General features: G+C 45.1%; 1 long non-coding RNA gene across 1 annotated transcript; it reads right to left on the bottom strand.

Moving 5' to 3' along the window:
- Window positions 1-8,462: 8,462 nt before the first annotated feature.
- Window positions 8,463-11,499, bottom strand: LOC123122069 (uncharacterized). The gene is made up of 3 exons (XR_006460031.1): window positions 10,891-11,499; window positions 10,118-10,172; window positions 8,463-8,848 (listed from the first exon to the last, which is right to left on the bottom strand). It is a non-coding gene; the product is annotated as an uncharacterized lncRNA (long non-coding RNA).
- Between the last annotated feature and the right edge of the window lie 4,393 nt (window positions 11,500-15,892).

Below are 15,892 nucleotides of genomic sequence, written 5' to 3'. Positions count from 1 at the left end.
GAGCGGTGGGGGAGGTGGGTTAAAAGGCCAAACGGGAGTGGGGAGTGATTAGGGCGCTGCGCCCCACCATTGCCGTTTCCGGCAAGGTGCGAGACGCGAAACCCTAGCGCGCGCTCTCTCTCCTCCCCCGTTCCGTCGCCCCTGCTCCGTCGCTGTCTCCCCGCGCTGGCTGCTACGTACACGCCACCCCGCTCGCTACCTTTTCGATCGCCCGTCATATCCAGCGCGTGGCCCGCCCGATTCATACGCACTGCGTGCGTACGTACGATGCGGCCATCCCTGACCACACACGCGCCTCCTTTTCTCCCCCCCTGTGGGTGTTCGGGTTGGTGGACGGACGAGTCGGGGCTCGACAGGTGGGGGGAGGAATGCGGGGGGCTTTTCCGGGGGGAACCTCGGGTTGCTGTGGTTTCGGGCAAGGGCCTCGTTGCCATATGAGCTCGTCCGATCGATCCATCCATCCATCGGCGGCTTTGCTGGGACGGCCGTATATATATTCCTACCTGAACTCGACCCGCTCGTGTATGTTACCGTAGTTTGCGCAGACAGGAGGGGATGAGGCTGAGCGCATGCGTTAATTTTTGCCTGGGAGCGTATTAGCGTATGTGGTATGGGCAATTGCGCGTAAGCTGGCCGGGGGCTTCCGGCTCGCTTCGCTTCCGTATTGGTGCTGCGGAATGTGCTCCGTTCGGGAAGGACGAATATCTAGCTAGTTTCGGCTCAGCTTTGGTCCAGTTTCCGTGTGGTTTACCTCTCGTGAACTCATCTCTGCCCAGGCAACAAATCGTTACCATTTTCATTTTTGTCTTGGCTCGGCGCTGTTTTTCCATCCTTTTTTAATGCATGCTCTAAAAGTGTGCACGTACATCAGCTGCTTGCCGATCGACATGCTATATGTGGTGGTTACTCTTCAAGGGGTCTACTTTTTAACGCAACGGCGGACATGACTCACTAGGGGAAAGATACTGCAAATCCCACCATCGTATGAGGCTTAATGCTTAAGAAAAAATATTATATGCAGCAAGATAACACACACATTTTTTTTTGCGGGAAAGATAAAACGCACATTTGTATACACCTTGTAGCTAGACTATGGTTTAGCGAGACTGGTCTGATTTCAACATGCTTTTGTTCTTACGTATATGTATGTTTTTTTTTTGCGGGAAAGAGTTGGCTTTATTGATTAAAGCTAGAAATGGTGATACAATTGTATATCACATCGCATAACAAAAGATGTATAGTTCTCTCCTGCTAACCTGTCTAAATCATGAGTTACTACATCATTATGTCCACGGCGATCTCTAGGAAAAGAAAAAATAACACTCTCTACGAGCCTATGGAATTCTATAGGTTGACATTTGAATGATCAGAACATTTTATGAATGTCTGACCGCTCCTCCTGGCTAAATCACGAGTTTCTACAACGTTATGTCCATGACGATCTCTAAGAAAAGAAAACATAACACTCTCTATGAGTCTCTGGAATTCTATAGGTTGGCATTTGAATGATCACAACATTTTATGAATGTCCGACCGGTCCTCCTGGCTTGACTTTAGTGCATTCTCTCCAAGGGCAGAACCCGATTCGAAGTTGGCAGGCAATGTAATGCACTCCACACATAATCGCACACCCTCCAAGCAAACGATCACCTCGGCTTATTCCGTGTCTTTATAGTTTTTTTAGGGCAACAACCCTACAATCCTTTATTCCAGATTTTTTTTGCCCAGACTTGTTTAAATCCGCTTTCACTGGGAGTCGAACCCAATACCTAGGGTACTAGTAAGGTCGCTGCAACCACTAGGCTAGAAGCCCGTTCGTGATATCTTGTTAGTAAGTTCTTCGCCAATCGGGTTCACTGTTTCTTGAGGGAAAAACCACCATCTTTGATGTGCAACTTGATTGCAATCTAGCACAAGGAATTTCCCAATTTAACAGATGGACGCACATGGTACATTCACTTACCATTCCTAGTTTAACCCTATACTTATCCATGTTCAACTTAAATTTCTCACACATGGGCTTTGATTCATGATAGGAAACACATGGAGTACAAGATAAACACATGGATTAATTATGTCATGAGGGGCATAAAATGGAGTTCGGGGCGCTAAAACCGATATATTATATCAATTTTGCCCAAATAGGTTAAATAGTAAGGTGTTATTATGAAGAAATAAATTTGATTCTGTTAGAGGTGGGGGGGGGTGACCCATTTTGTCTGCCATTAATGACATGTTGAATCCTTCCAAAATTCGGAACACATGATTATTAAGAATATGGCACTATGGAATAATTGTTTCGCCCTTAAGGCTTGCAATGTTATTTATGGACTAACTATCATAAATAGAAAAGTAAATATATGAAAGGTACAAGTCCATGCTAAAATCTAACAAAGTTAATGAGAATCGTTTTTTCTCCAAAGCTGACTTGTATAAATTAAGGGCTTCTTTCGAGCGAGGTACGTAGGCAAAGAAATATATAGAAATTGCATAGTTGAAATATCATCGGCTTGTTGAATCCTAAGCCAAAAGAACATGCCGAAAGGAGGCATCTTGATATAATTATTATGTTAGACATGAAACACACATGAATCAGGCCGGGGTAGGGTCACTACATCAGTGACACTACGCAGATAAATTTGAGACAAAATCCATTGGAGCTTAAAATTTCCATGAGCCAGAGCTCGTATTTGGTAAGAATATTGCTTTGAGCTTGTCGTCCTTCGTACGATATTACTATCCCGCGACAGAATTGACCTGACATTCCATAGAAGGCTGATGGAGTAGTGTCGTACCGTCATGCGAAAATTCGCCGTATGTATAGGAATGCTCTTTGGTTAACTCCATTAATTCCAACATGTTAAGTGTGTTTTATAGAAATTATCGACCGGAAGACGATTCTTAGCATCGGAGTCAACTTACGCCGGGGATTTTTTTTACCCGCAAAAAAAAAAACTTACGCCAGGGATTAGTATGGAGATTTGTGCATTGAATGGTTGCTTCACTGAACATTGACGTAAGATATACTTTCGGATAAAAAGCATACCACAAGCTCATTCATCGAAAGTTAGACTATTAAGGCCCTGTTCGGCACTGCCCCAGCTCCGCAGAATACGAGGATCTGCGGAGTATCTCTTTGACCACTCCATAATTTTAAACTGTGGCTCCGGCTGCTCCGGGAGGGAGTTGTGGAGTGGAGAGCCTCCGACGGGCCTTAAATGTTACAATATATCTGAATTTGCGGAAAAAAACTGAAGGGTAGAAATAAATTAACTTTTCTCTTTAAATTTTAATATAAAGTTGTACTAAAGCAGTGTCAATTAATCTGCATCTGAGGGCCTTCGAAATTGGTTTGTTCGAAAGGGGACCTAACTCTGTTGCCTTGCTCCATGAGTCAAACACACACAGCTGTTTAGCACAAGCGTACGCACACAGTATAGCTAGCAAAATACTCCTACCTTCTTGCTAATGGCCAAGGTTCTACTAATACTGGAGTTTTTTTAGATAAACAGTGATCTAATACGGGAGTAACCAAGGGGGGCCGTTCTCCATCGCCGCCACCGTGCAGCGCGCACACGCCACCCGGCCCTGTGCCAGTGCCGTTCACCGACCGGCGCATGCACGCACGCACGCACGCAGGCAAGGAACCGCCTCGCGTCCTCGGGACAAGCTGATCCAACCGAGTACCCCACCGGCCCACCCACCACCTTCGAGACCAACGGTCCGGACGGTGGCGCTCAACCGCGCGCTGACGTACGGCCGGCCGGCCTACCCGGAGGAGGAGCAGAAATTTCGCGGCGAAGCATGGTGCCGGGTCGTCCGTACGGGGCCTATGGGGGCGCCACCATCATCATCATGCATGCATGTGCCCCCCGCGACGTGTCGACCGGCGGGCGGGGCGCCGATGGGCATCCGACGGCCGGAGACGTCGCGCCCCGTCGCGTCAAGTCGTCGCGTGGCGTGGCGTGGCGGTGGCGCTGTGGTGTGGTGTGACGTTACCTTTGACTGCGCTATCTACTGCTGCTGCTGCCTGCTACTGCTCATGAATCGATCAGAGGGGATTTGGGGTGGCTCGCGATGGACCGGGGGGCACGAGAGGGGCTCTGCTCTGCGGGCGCGTAAATGCGCAGTGTGTAATGCGGTGCGCGCGCCTCGTCGTCAGCGGCGCGTCCCGTCCGGCCCGGTGCTGGCGACGGCAGGCAGGGTGCAGGGAGGAGGGACCCGCCGGGATGGAGGATGGAGCTAGGGCTGGCAGCTGGCGCGTCCCTTTCGTCGCTTTTGTTTCGTTTGTTGCCTTGCAATCAATCACCCGGCCGCCCGCGCCCAGTTATTTCGACCGACCAACCCTACACGGGAACGTGTCAGCTCCATCGGCGGTATCGTTCGCGCTCCGCGCGACGGTGTGCGGGCCAGCGCGGAGGAGCACGGCCGCGCCCGACGGGAAGCCGGCGCGGGCACGTCCGGTTCGGAAGCGGTGGAGGCGAGAGGCATGTCCTTTGACTGCAACTATTTGTTGATCAAAATAACAGCTCGTAACATTTCACACCATATGGTTATTGGCACTAAGAAGGTCATTTCCTGCCAATGATCCAGTTTCACCCGTTGTCGATGGATCTTTATCATGTTGAGGCACTTGTAGTAAAGCCTCTCTTATTCCTGCTAGTTGAGTGCTTAAGCCCTAACAATATCAACACGATTCTCCCAGCGCGTAGATGATAATGACTTGAGAGTCACTCATGTTATGTTATTTGTGGGAATTTGCCATCCTTTAGTAGAACTAGAGAACACCCCGCGCGTTACTGCGGGAACCGATCGCAATATATTTCAGTGATTTAATTGTATGAAACTTTCATAGTTGAATTAATAACTAATTCCACAAAAAAATGAACTAAAGATAAAAAATAAATACTATATATTGTATTTGATTACTGTGTAGGCATATTTTTTAAATATAAGTGGCAAAACGTAATGAAAAGAAATCATGAATTTTGAATGGACCTTTGATGAGGTGGCATGTGTGGTGAGGTGAAAGGTGTGCATGAGATCAACTAATAATGAAAAACTTTTTCTCATGCATGTAGTGGTGGACCTTTCATGAGGTGGCATGTGTGCATGTTAAGATAAATAGGATAATGGAGATCAACTTCTTATGTATATAGGATTAGCAAATGTTGTGTGGATGCTCTGGATAATTCCAACAAATTGGATGCTTTACAACAAGACTTTGCCGTATCACATAGTGTCAAATTCAGACTAAGCTGAATACACAGTTGTCCGGTATATTTGTTGGGCTGCTGGGGGAATGTAACATGCAATTTTAAAAAAATTCCTACGCACACGCAAGATCTATCTAGGAGGTGCATAGCAATGAGAGGGGGAGAGTGTGTCCACGTACCCTCGTAGACCGAAAGCGGAAGCGTTTGCTTAACGCGGTTGATGTAGTCGAACGTCTTCTCGATCTGACCAATCAAGTACCGAACGTACGGCACCTCCGAGTTCTGCACACGTTCAGCACGATGACGTCCCTCGAGCTCTTGATCCAGCAAAGTGTCGAGGAAGTAGACGAGTTTCGTCAGCACGACGGCGTGGTGACGGTGATGGTGATATGATCCGCGCAGGGCTTCGCCTAAGCACCGCGAGAATATGACCGGAGGCGTAAACTGTGGAGGAGGGCACTGCACACGGCTTGGAGCAATTGATGTGTGTTCTAGGCGCCCCCTCCCCACATATATAAAGGAGGGAGGGGGAGGAGGCCGGCCCTAGGCGCGCCCCGAGTAGGAGAAATCCTACTTGGGCTCCTAGTAGGATTCCCCCCCTTTCCTTTTACCGGAAGGGGAAAGGGGGAAGGAGAGAGAGGGGAGATGGAAAGGGGGGCCGCCCCCTCTCCTAGTCATATTCGGCCTCCTTCCCTGTGGGGGGCGCGCCACCCCTTTGTGGGCTGGTGTGCCTCCCTCCTATGGCCCATATGGCCCATATCTTCCCGCGGGGGGTTCCGGTAACCCCCCCGGTACTCCGATATGTACCCGATACATTTTGAAACACTTCCGGTGTCCGAATACTATAATCCAATATATCAATCTTTACCTCTTGACCATTTCGAGACTGCTCGTCATGTCCGTGATCGCATCCGGGACTCCGAACAACATTCAGTCACCAAATCACATAACTCATATAATACAAATCGTCATCGAACGTTAAGCGTGCGGACCCTACGGGTTCGAGAACTATGTAGACATGACCGAGACACCTCTCCGATCAATAACCAATAGCGGAACCTGGATGCTCATATTGGTTCCTACATATTCTACGAAGATCTTTATCGGTCAAACCGTAATGACAACATACGTTATTCCCTTTGTCATCGGTATGTTACTTGCCCGAGATTCGATCATCGGTATCTTCATACCTAGTTCAATCTCGTTACCGGCAAGTCTCTTTACCCGTCCCGTAATGCATCATCCCACAACTAACTCATTAGGCACATTGATTGCAAGGCTTATCATGATGTGCATTACCGAGAGGGCCAAGAGATACCTCTCCGATACTCGGAGTGACAAATCCTAATCTCGATCTATGCCAACCCAACAAACACCTTCGGAGATACCTGTAGAGCATCTTTATAATCACCCAGTTACGTTGTGACGTTTGATAGCACACAAGGTATTCCTCCGGTATCCGGGAGTTGCATAATCTCATAGTCAAAGGAATATGTATAAGTCGTGAAGAAAGCAATAGCAATAAAACTTAACGATCATTATGCTAAGCTAACGGATGGGTCTTGTCCATCACATCATTCTCCTAATGATGTGATCCCGTTCATCAAATGACAACACATGTCTATGGTTAGGAAACTTAACCATCTTTGATTAACGAGCTAGTCTAGTAGAGGCTTACTAGGGACACTATGTTAGGAAAAGTAGATACGTTGGAGACGTATCAACTCCCCCAAGGTTAAACCTTTGCTTGTCCTCAAGCAATTCAATTGATAAACTGAAAGTGAAAAAGAAAAACTTCTACGAACTCTTTTGCTCTTGTTTGCATAAATAAGCTTAAACAACAGCCAGGTTTTCAGCCAACATTATAACTACCATGCCGACAATAACTCTTAAAAGTTATATTAATCATATCAATGACGTAATCAGCTAGCAAGCAATAATAAGATATTTCAAACAGCAACACGTTTTCAAAACAACCATGATATAATATGACAATAGTGGTATCTCGCTAGCCCTTTCTGATACCGCAAAACATAATTGCAGAGCACCTCCAATGTTCAAGCGGCGACAAAACATTGCAATTCATGATAGAAAAGATCCAGTCATGATGCACCCAACATTATCTATACACAATGCATAAGCAGGACAACAGTGCTCTCAGGTTCTGGCGCTTGTTTTAGAAGGTGATGACACAACATAAAAGTAAATAGAGTCCCTTCGCAGAGGGAAGCAGTGATTTGCAGAGGTGCAAGAACTCAAAATTTTAAAACAGAGGTAAATGATATTTTGAGACATGCACCCTTCTTGTTTACTTCACGACCATCAGTTATCAATATCTTCCATACTAAGCACGCTGGTGGCGGTTCTCAAGCGATAAAAGTAAAGGTTTTGACTCCATTGGGAGTTTTTGTTTGATTATTTGTAAGCTTTTTTTGTTTGCGGTTTGGGACTGGGCATCCCTGTTACCGCCCTTTTCTCATGTGATGGCGAGTGAATAAACACTCGACCTGAGAATAACCCGCTTAGCATGGAAGATACTGACGACCTCCTGTCGTTCCATGAACGTTCCAGGCACACAAAAATGATATTTATTTGAAGTTGTTTAGAGGTGGCACATGCAAATTTACTCAGGACGGCAGGGTAATACCGCATATAGGTAGGTATGGTGGACTCATCTGGAATAACTTGGGTTCAAGGTTTTTTATGTACAAGCAGAATTCCCACTTAGTACAGGCGAAGGCTAGCAATTAGATTGAGAAACGGCCAGCTAGATAGCAACAACGGTCATGAACATGCATTATGCATAAGTAACATTGGACACTAGCATGATTAGGATATGAACACCATGAACATAAATATCATAGAGGCTATGTTGGTTTTGATTCAACTACGTGCACACTACAAGAAACTTGTTAATACATGACAGTCCTTGTCCGCCACAGATCAACCAAAATCCGTTATGCGTCAAAATCCGTCATGCGTCCAAATCCTTGACGGATTTGAAATCCGTCATGTATATCGCGTCATAATTTGACACTGTACCTTCCATGACGGATCTTGGCCGTCATGGATCTGCCCCAGGCCCGCCAAGCCCAAACTAGGTCGTGACGGAACAAACTGTCACCGATTTGCATGACGTGGATGCAACATGGACCTGACAAGGCGTCTACGTGGATCTGAACATGGCCCATGTTGTAAGCAGCCCAATTAAGGATTTGGCCCAATAATTTTGGTGTACAGTCCAACCGATTAGCTGTTTATCTTTGTCATGTCCTGTTTTTTTAGTCCAACCCATTAGGCCTTTTTTGTACAGCCTGTTTTCTCGATACAAGACAATTTACAACAGGACAACCAAATTATATATTCCTTAAAAAATAGCAATTGTTTACATGACAATAGCGATTTCCAACAATCTAATCTGATTTGAAAAAGCAAAGCTTAATATCAAAACATCACGAGCATATCTAGAAAGCCCTATAAGTATTTTTTTAAGAGTGAGTTACATCACTTGAAAGAAAATGCACTACTAGCTGATTTTTATCTCCAACACCAACGATTGTAGGCAGCTATCCGGACCCAAGAAATCCTGCTAAAAATCTTCAATCTCCAGTAACACGGATTAACTGCCAAACCTGTGTAGAATCAGAACACAATCAAAATTATAAAAATTTATAAAAGTAAGCTCCCAAATGAATCGAAAGAGCAATAATATTAGTTGATTTTCCAAGCAATCATCCGTGGACACACCACTACTATACTAAGGTACCACGTAAATGTGGGCAACACACGTGAAAAGAAGCAAAATTAGTCCAAAGAAAAGTGTGTCGAATGAAAGTATAATCAAGTTAGCCTACAAGTGATGAGTAACAAACACACATCACAGAACTAAAAGTGTATTAGTAGCAGCAGTTGGTTCAGCCATTGGTTCTGGACCAAACAAACAGTAAGTGCATGGGGCTAACCAGGCTAAAAGCTCTCTATTTTATGGCCTAGCAAACAAACATGAGATTTCTCAAAGAAGAAAGCAAACAAACATGATACAGACAAGTACTTGGTTTTTTTTGTTGTGAGAGAAAGTTGTGCGCCTGTACATGTATTTAGTTTATCTGGATCAAACATTTCTGCACTCTAAAAAGAAATGTGAACAAAAGTGAGAGAGACAGGCACTTAGTTTTTTTTGTGAGAGGAAGCTGTGCGTGCCTGTACAAGTACTTGGTTTTGGTTTTTCTGGATCAAAGTTTCTGTACAAGCGACCAGCTGAAAATTATGTAAAGAAAATTCAGCCAGCATAGACACTGTACCACACCATTCCTTAACAAACAAGAATGTCAGTAAAGAAGTGACAGACTAATTTCAAGATAATTAACACAAACTGGGCATAAGCATAGGATAAGTTCAAATCAAAATATGTTATGTTGTGGACTATATTAACTCAATGTTTAAATCAATATCGGCACCGGAGGATTTTTCATCTAACTTGATGCTTATGCTGCAAGTTCATCCCAAAGTGCCAACAAATACAGTACTAAACAATACTTGCTTGCCAAGTGAACTTCGAATGGCATGCAAAATATTAACAAAGAATATGATACAGCTTCACTGAGAGATCTCCCACACTAATAGTTTATTTGTGGAGTACTAAGCGGTATACTTGTTATTACATGAAAAATTCAAAATCTGTAGAAGCAGAATCATAACCCATGAACAACAAGAGATAGCAACTCTAGTAGAGTATCAATAAAATGTAATATCAGGGACATTGTACAATGCAGATTTTATGCGCACAAAAATATCTGTACAGTTATAATTGTACTGGAACCACACAACAGTCCACACCTTGAACAACTCAAAGTCTACAGCCTGAATAATTCACATCAAGAATGGAAGGGTATCAAGCTCACCCTGTTCTGCTCGAGGACCGTGGCGTCGGCGTCGATCAGGTGGGAGATGCACTGACTATAATGTGCAAAGCAAAGATATTAGTGTGACAATTGGATATGCGGTCTCATTTCATTATTACTGCAATGCAAATGTTGTCTCAACTGAACCAAATTCTTAAAGAACTATGCCTTCCCAAAAGTCTAAATTTACTAACTGAATTCTTAAAGAATTGATTCAATTGCATACTAACTGAACTAAGAAGGAACAATTTACAATGGGTAGCCGCACATTACTTTCCCTTTCTTCATGATGTACCTGAGGTTTCTCATGCATAAAGTAACAAGTATCTATTTACTACTTGGAATGAATGAACTAGCATTAGAAACCTGAAGTTGTGCAACACCGACCATCCTTTGGATATTGTAAAAAGAACATATTTTCCATCTTTGCATTGGTAAGACTAAAACAAATATATTAGACACCATATTACTCGTCCTTGAAATGTGCCAACTAAAATGAAATACCTAGGCATCACCTGCCCTGGATGTCCTGTGCTCAATCATGCAAAGTACAAACTTACAGAATACATGTGATATCTATCTGGTTAACCTTAGCTATGCTACCAGGAATCAAAAGTGACCAGTCACAAGCGAATGTTGCAAATAAATTTTGAGAATACAAATTCCAACAGTACACATGATTGTTATCAGTTCCACCAATACTCATGAACAGCACACGAAATAAGATAAGCAGGAGATGTTGTAGCGGAGAGAGCAGAGGTACAAGTGCTCACTGAAGAAGATCGTAGGCGATGCAGCGGCCGCAGTGCAGGTTGGCTACCACCGTCGCGCGGCAGAGGAGGCCATCACATGATGCACGGGATGCACGGCCGCGCCGGAGATGCAACAAAGGAGGTCGGGGTCAACGCCATACAGACCAACGCGCACGAGCGCACCTAGCTAGGGGGCGCCACCCAGGGGTGGAGAGGGCGCGGTGTCCGACGGGGAGGAGCCGCCGGAGACGAGCCGGTGATGGACGTGACGCCGCAGCCGAAACCCTAGCCATAGGCGAGGGGTCGTGGGCGAGTGCTGGAGACCAGAAGTGGTGGATCCAGCCGGACCAGAGGATGGAGGGTCGGAGACTAGCTCGTCGGTGTGCTGCGAGCTGGTGGACGTCGCCGGAATCGATGGCGTTGGTCGCGGCGTGAGGGTCGCATGAGACAGAGAGTTGGGTCGCGAGAGGAGTGGATGGGTGGGGGATGTAGTGGATCTGACAGCTGCCGGAGCTGTGATGTGAGAGAAGGGGAGGGGGAGGGCCGGCGGTGAGCTGTCGGAGGAGCCATGGGAAGGGGTGGTGGGTGGCGGCGGTGGGGAATCGGGAGGGGGCTGTGTGGATGAGGGAAAGAGGAGGGACCGAGGGGGAGGGCGTTAGGGTTAGCACTTTATATGGTGGTCGATTAGGCGGGCTTAGGCGGGCTTGCGGGGCTGTACCAGGCTGTCCATGACAGTTTTTGAAATTGTCATGGCGAATCCTTCATAGATTAATAGGTTTTTTGTAGTGGCATGAACATGTGCCAAGTCAAGCCACTCGAACATTTAGAGAAGGATACCATATCATCATACTACATCACAATCATTTTAACGCAATGTTGATATCTAAGATAAATCATTATCCACTCCCAGCTACTTATGCATGGCATGAGAAACTATAATATCTAATTGTCATTGCAAACATGTTTAGTCATAATGGGCTGAATCATGGATACTAGGTTAAACATATTTACAAAAACAGAACAAGTCGAGTTCATACCCTTTTCTCTCTGCCACGGCTAGTTCATCAAATATCGTCATTATTGCCTTTCACTTGCATGACTGAACGATGTGAAAATAATAAGAGTGCAAGAGAGCCGTGGACTAAGCTGGAATCTGCAAACATTTTATTCAACACGAGAAGACAAGGTAATGTGGGCTCTTTGTTAGATCAACAATTATGCATATGAGAGCCACTCAACATTTTCATCGTGGTCTTCTCCTTGGTACAACTCAAATAAAAGGAAAAGAAATTCAGAGGAACACACTGAAATATTTTTAGAGTTTTTGGTTTTCTTGAACAAGCAAATAAAAGGAAAAAAGCAAAAACGAGAAAAACTATTTACATGGGAAAGCTCCCAAGAAGCAAAAGAGGAACAAGGGAATCTTTTTGGGTTTTCTTTTTAGTATTACAGCTAAGCATGCATAGAAAGTAAACTAACTACAACTAATTTTTTTGTTTTTCTAAGGTTTTTCAAACACACAAGAAGAAAGCGAGAAAATAAATTTAATATGGATGGTACAATGAAAAAGTGTGGACACTGACAACTGGAATATGTGAACATGAATATAAAGTCGGTGGAAACACCTACTCCCCCAAGCTTAGGCTTTTGGCCTAACTTGGTAATTGATCAGTAGCCTGGATAATAGTCGGCGTGGTAGATCATGGAGGCTCTCGGTGCGGATGCCTCGGCCTACCGTGCTGCCTCAACTGCCGTATTGTGGGCTCGGGCCTCGCTCTCGAGAACAAAACACCTTCCTTTGCTGTGATAATAAAAGAGTGCATGCACAAGCAAATATGTGTATACCACAAATGCTTGGTTAAACAACAATTTATAGGTGAAAGTATGAATATCTCCTTTAATGATCTTATGAAGTTTCATAGCATCAAAGTCTAAATACTGCGTGGGTAGGATAGGGTCAAAGGGCAAAGGTGAAACACCCAGCTCTCTTGCTAAACGCGTGGCATAAATTGCACCATAGAAATAGCCACTATTAGCGTTGTGCTGCTATCTGCGTGCAACAATTGCTCCAAGATTATAACTCCTATCACCGGTGAGAGCGGTGCGTAAAAGGCTCAAGTCTGGAGCACAAAGTGTACTACAATCTTGTTTGCCTACAATACATTTCCCATTGAATAAAGCAAAGTATTGAATTGCAGGAAAATGAATGCTCCTTATTCTACTTTGCGTCACTCCCCTCGTCTCACCGTAGCAAAGACTAGACAAGAATGATTGGTACTCAGCCCTTGGCGGTTCGTCAAGCGAACCCCAGAATGGGAGTTTGCAGTGATGAGCAAATCTCTCTAGTGATATGGTAAATGAATTTTCATACAGTTTAAATGACATCCTAGACACACGGGGATGGAATTTAAATCCTTTGACAAATGATTCAGTGAGGGTGTGGTGTTGATCGCACTTATCCGAAATGTAGGGACCGAGACCGGCATTGTGAACATATTGCTCAAATTCTGCCTTAATGCCCACACGCACCATATAATCATCGCATGGCCATAGGCATGTTTTGGTAGCAGCATCTCGAATGGAACTTTCACTTGGTTCAACATAAGACCGGCGAGCGGAGTTGTCACTAGAAGATGCCCCCGAGGATCTCCTCCTTGAAGAACTCCTTCCAAAAAGGTTCATCATGTTCGCATACAATTTTCTGAAAAATTTTGGGTGACAAAAATTTATCAACAAAACTTTACAAGATTGATAGCAACTACTCATAGGGATACATAGAGGCCATAGCAAGCATTCAAACTACTTAGAACTCTAAGAATTCAACATGCAAGCTCATCTACAGCAGCACCAAGAGTAGCGAATTATTCAAAATATAAACCACTAAAACAAAAACTAATTGGAAAAACGGAGGAGGCACATACCAAGCAACAATCCCCCGAAACAGTTTCGGAAATGGAGCTTCGAGCAAAGAGATCGAAATCCGCGGGTTTGAGAGCAAGAACATGAGAGAGAGAGAGAGAAAGCAATGGTGGTTTTTTTCTGGAGGTAGGTGGTGATGTGGGATGAAGAGATAACTGAGGGGGCCCATGTGGGGACCACAACCCACCAGGGCGCGCGTGGGGGTCCTGGCGCGCCCAGCTGGGTTGTGCCCACCTGGTGCACCTCCCTCTGATATTATTTGCACCAGAAATTCTTAAATATTCAGAAAAAAGATCGTATTCAATTTTTAGAGCATTCTGAGAACTTTTATTTTTTGGGTCATTTTTTATTTCACGGGAAATTCAGAAAACACACAAAACATGGCATTTTATTTTATTTAACTAATAAAAACAGAAAACAAAAGGTAGGGACAGAAGGTAGTGCTTACTCAATTCATCAACTTCATACCTCTAAAAAATGATCCATTAATAAGGTTGATTAGGTCTTATTAATAACCACTTTCGATTAGCATGAAAACGAAGAACTTTCGTAAATCACTAAGTTACCTCAACGGGGATATGAATTTCCCCAACAATAAGAATTTCATATTTCTTTTTGGCAGTAGGTAGAGGTATTTGAAAACTTCCAATAGTGATTGTCGGAGATTTTTCAATAACATTAATACCATTCACTTGGAATTGTTTCTTCAGAAAGTGCATCGTATGCTCATTACCATCGATATGAAAAGTGACCTTGCTTTTATTGCAATCAATAACAGCCCCTGCAGTATTTAAGAAGGGTCTACCAAGGATAATCTGTTGGAGAACGTAGTAATTCCAAAAAAATTCCTATGCACATGCAAGATCATGGTGATGCATAGCAACGAGAGGGGAGAGTGTCGTCTACGTACCCTCGTAGACCGTAAGCGGAAGCGTTATAACAACGCGGTTGATGTAGTCGTACGTCTTCACGATCGACCGATCCTCAGCACCAAAGGTACGGCACCTCCGTGTTCAGCACACGTTCAGCTCGGTGACGTCCCGCGAACTCACGATCCAGTAGAGCTTCCGGGAAGAGCTTCGTCAGCACAACGGCGTGGTGACGGTGATGATGATGCTACCGATGCAGGGCTTCGCCTAAGCACCGCTACGATATGACCAAGGTGGATTATGGTGGAAGGGGGCACCGCACACGGCTAAGAGATCAATGATCAATTGTTGTGTCTTGGGGTGCCTCCTGCCCCCGTATATAAAGGAGCTAGGGGGAGGCGGCCGGCCAGGAGGAGGGCGCGCCAAGGGGGGAGTCCTACTCCCACCGGGAGTAGGACTCCTCCTTTCCTAGTAGGAGTAGGAGAAGGGGGAAGGAGGAGAGAGAGGGGAAGGAAAGGGGGGCGCCACCCCCCTCCTTGTCCAATTCGGACTAGAGGGGGAGGGGGCGTGCGGCCTGCCCTGGCCGCCCCTCCTCTTCTCCACCAAGGCCCAATAGGCCCATTATACTCCCCGGGGGGTTCCGGTAATCCCCCGGCACTCCGGTATATGTCCGAAACCTCCCGAAACACTTCCGGTGTCCGAACATAGTCGTCCAATATATCGATCTTTACGTCTCGGCCATTTCGAGACTCCTCGTCATGTCCGTGATCATATCCGGGACTCCGAACTATCTTCGGTACATCAAAACACAAAAACTCATAGTACCGATCGTCACAGAACTTTAAGCGTGCGGACCCTACGGGTTCGAGAATTATGTAGACATGACCGAGACATGTCTCCGGTCAATAACTAATAGCAGAACCTGGATGCTCATATTGGTTCCTACATATTCTATGAAGATCTTTATCGGTCAGACCGCACAACAACATACGTTGTTCCCTTTGTCATCGGTATGTTACTTGCCCGAGATTCGATCGTCGGTATCTTAATACCTAGCTCAATCTCGTTACTGGTAAGTCTCTTTACTCGTTCTGTAATGCATCATCCCGCAACTAACTCATTAGTTACAATGCTTGCAAGGCTTATAGTGATGTGCATTACCGAGAGGGCCCAGAGATACCTCTCCGACAATCGGAGTGGCAAATCCTAATCTTGATCTATGCCAACTCAACAAG

Source organism: Triticum aestivum, chromosome 5D (genome assembly GCF_018294505.1).
Source record: "Triticum aestivum cultivar Chinese Spring chromosome 5D, IWGSC CS RefSeq v2.1, whole genome shotgun sequence".
Lineage (NCBI taxonomy): Eukaryota > Viridiplantae > Streptophyta > Magnoliopsida > Poales > Poaceae > Triticum > Triticum aestivum.
The sequence above is the reverse complement of the archived record's forward strand: the minus strand, read 5'-3'. Positions and strand labels throughout refer to the sequence as shown.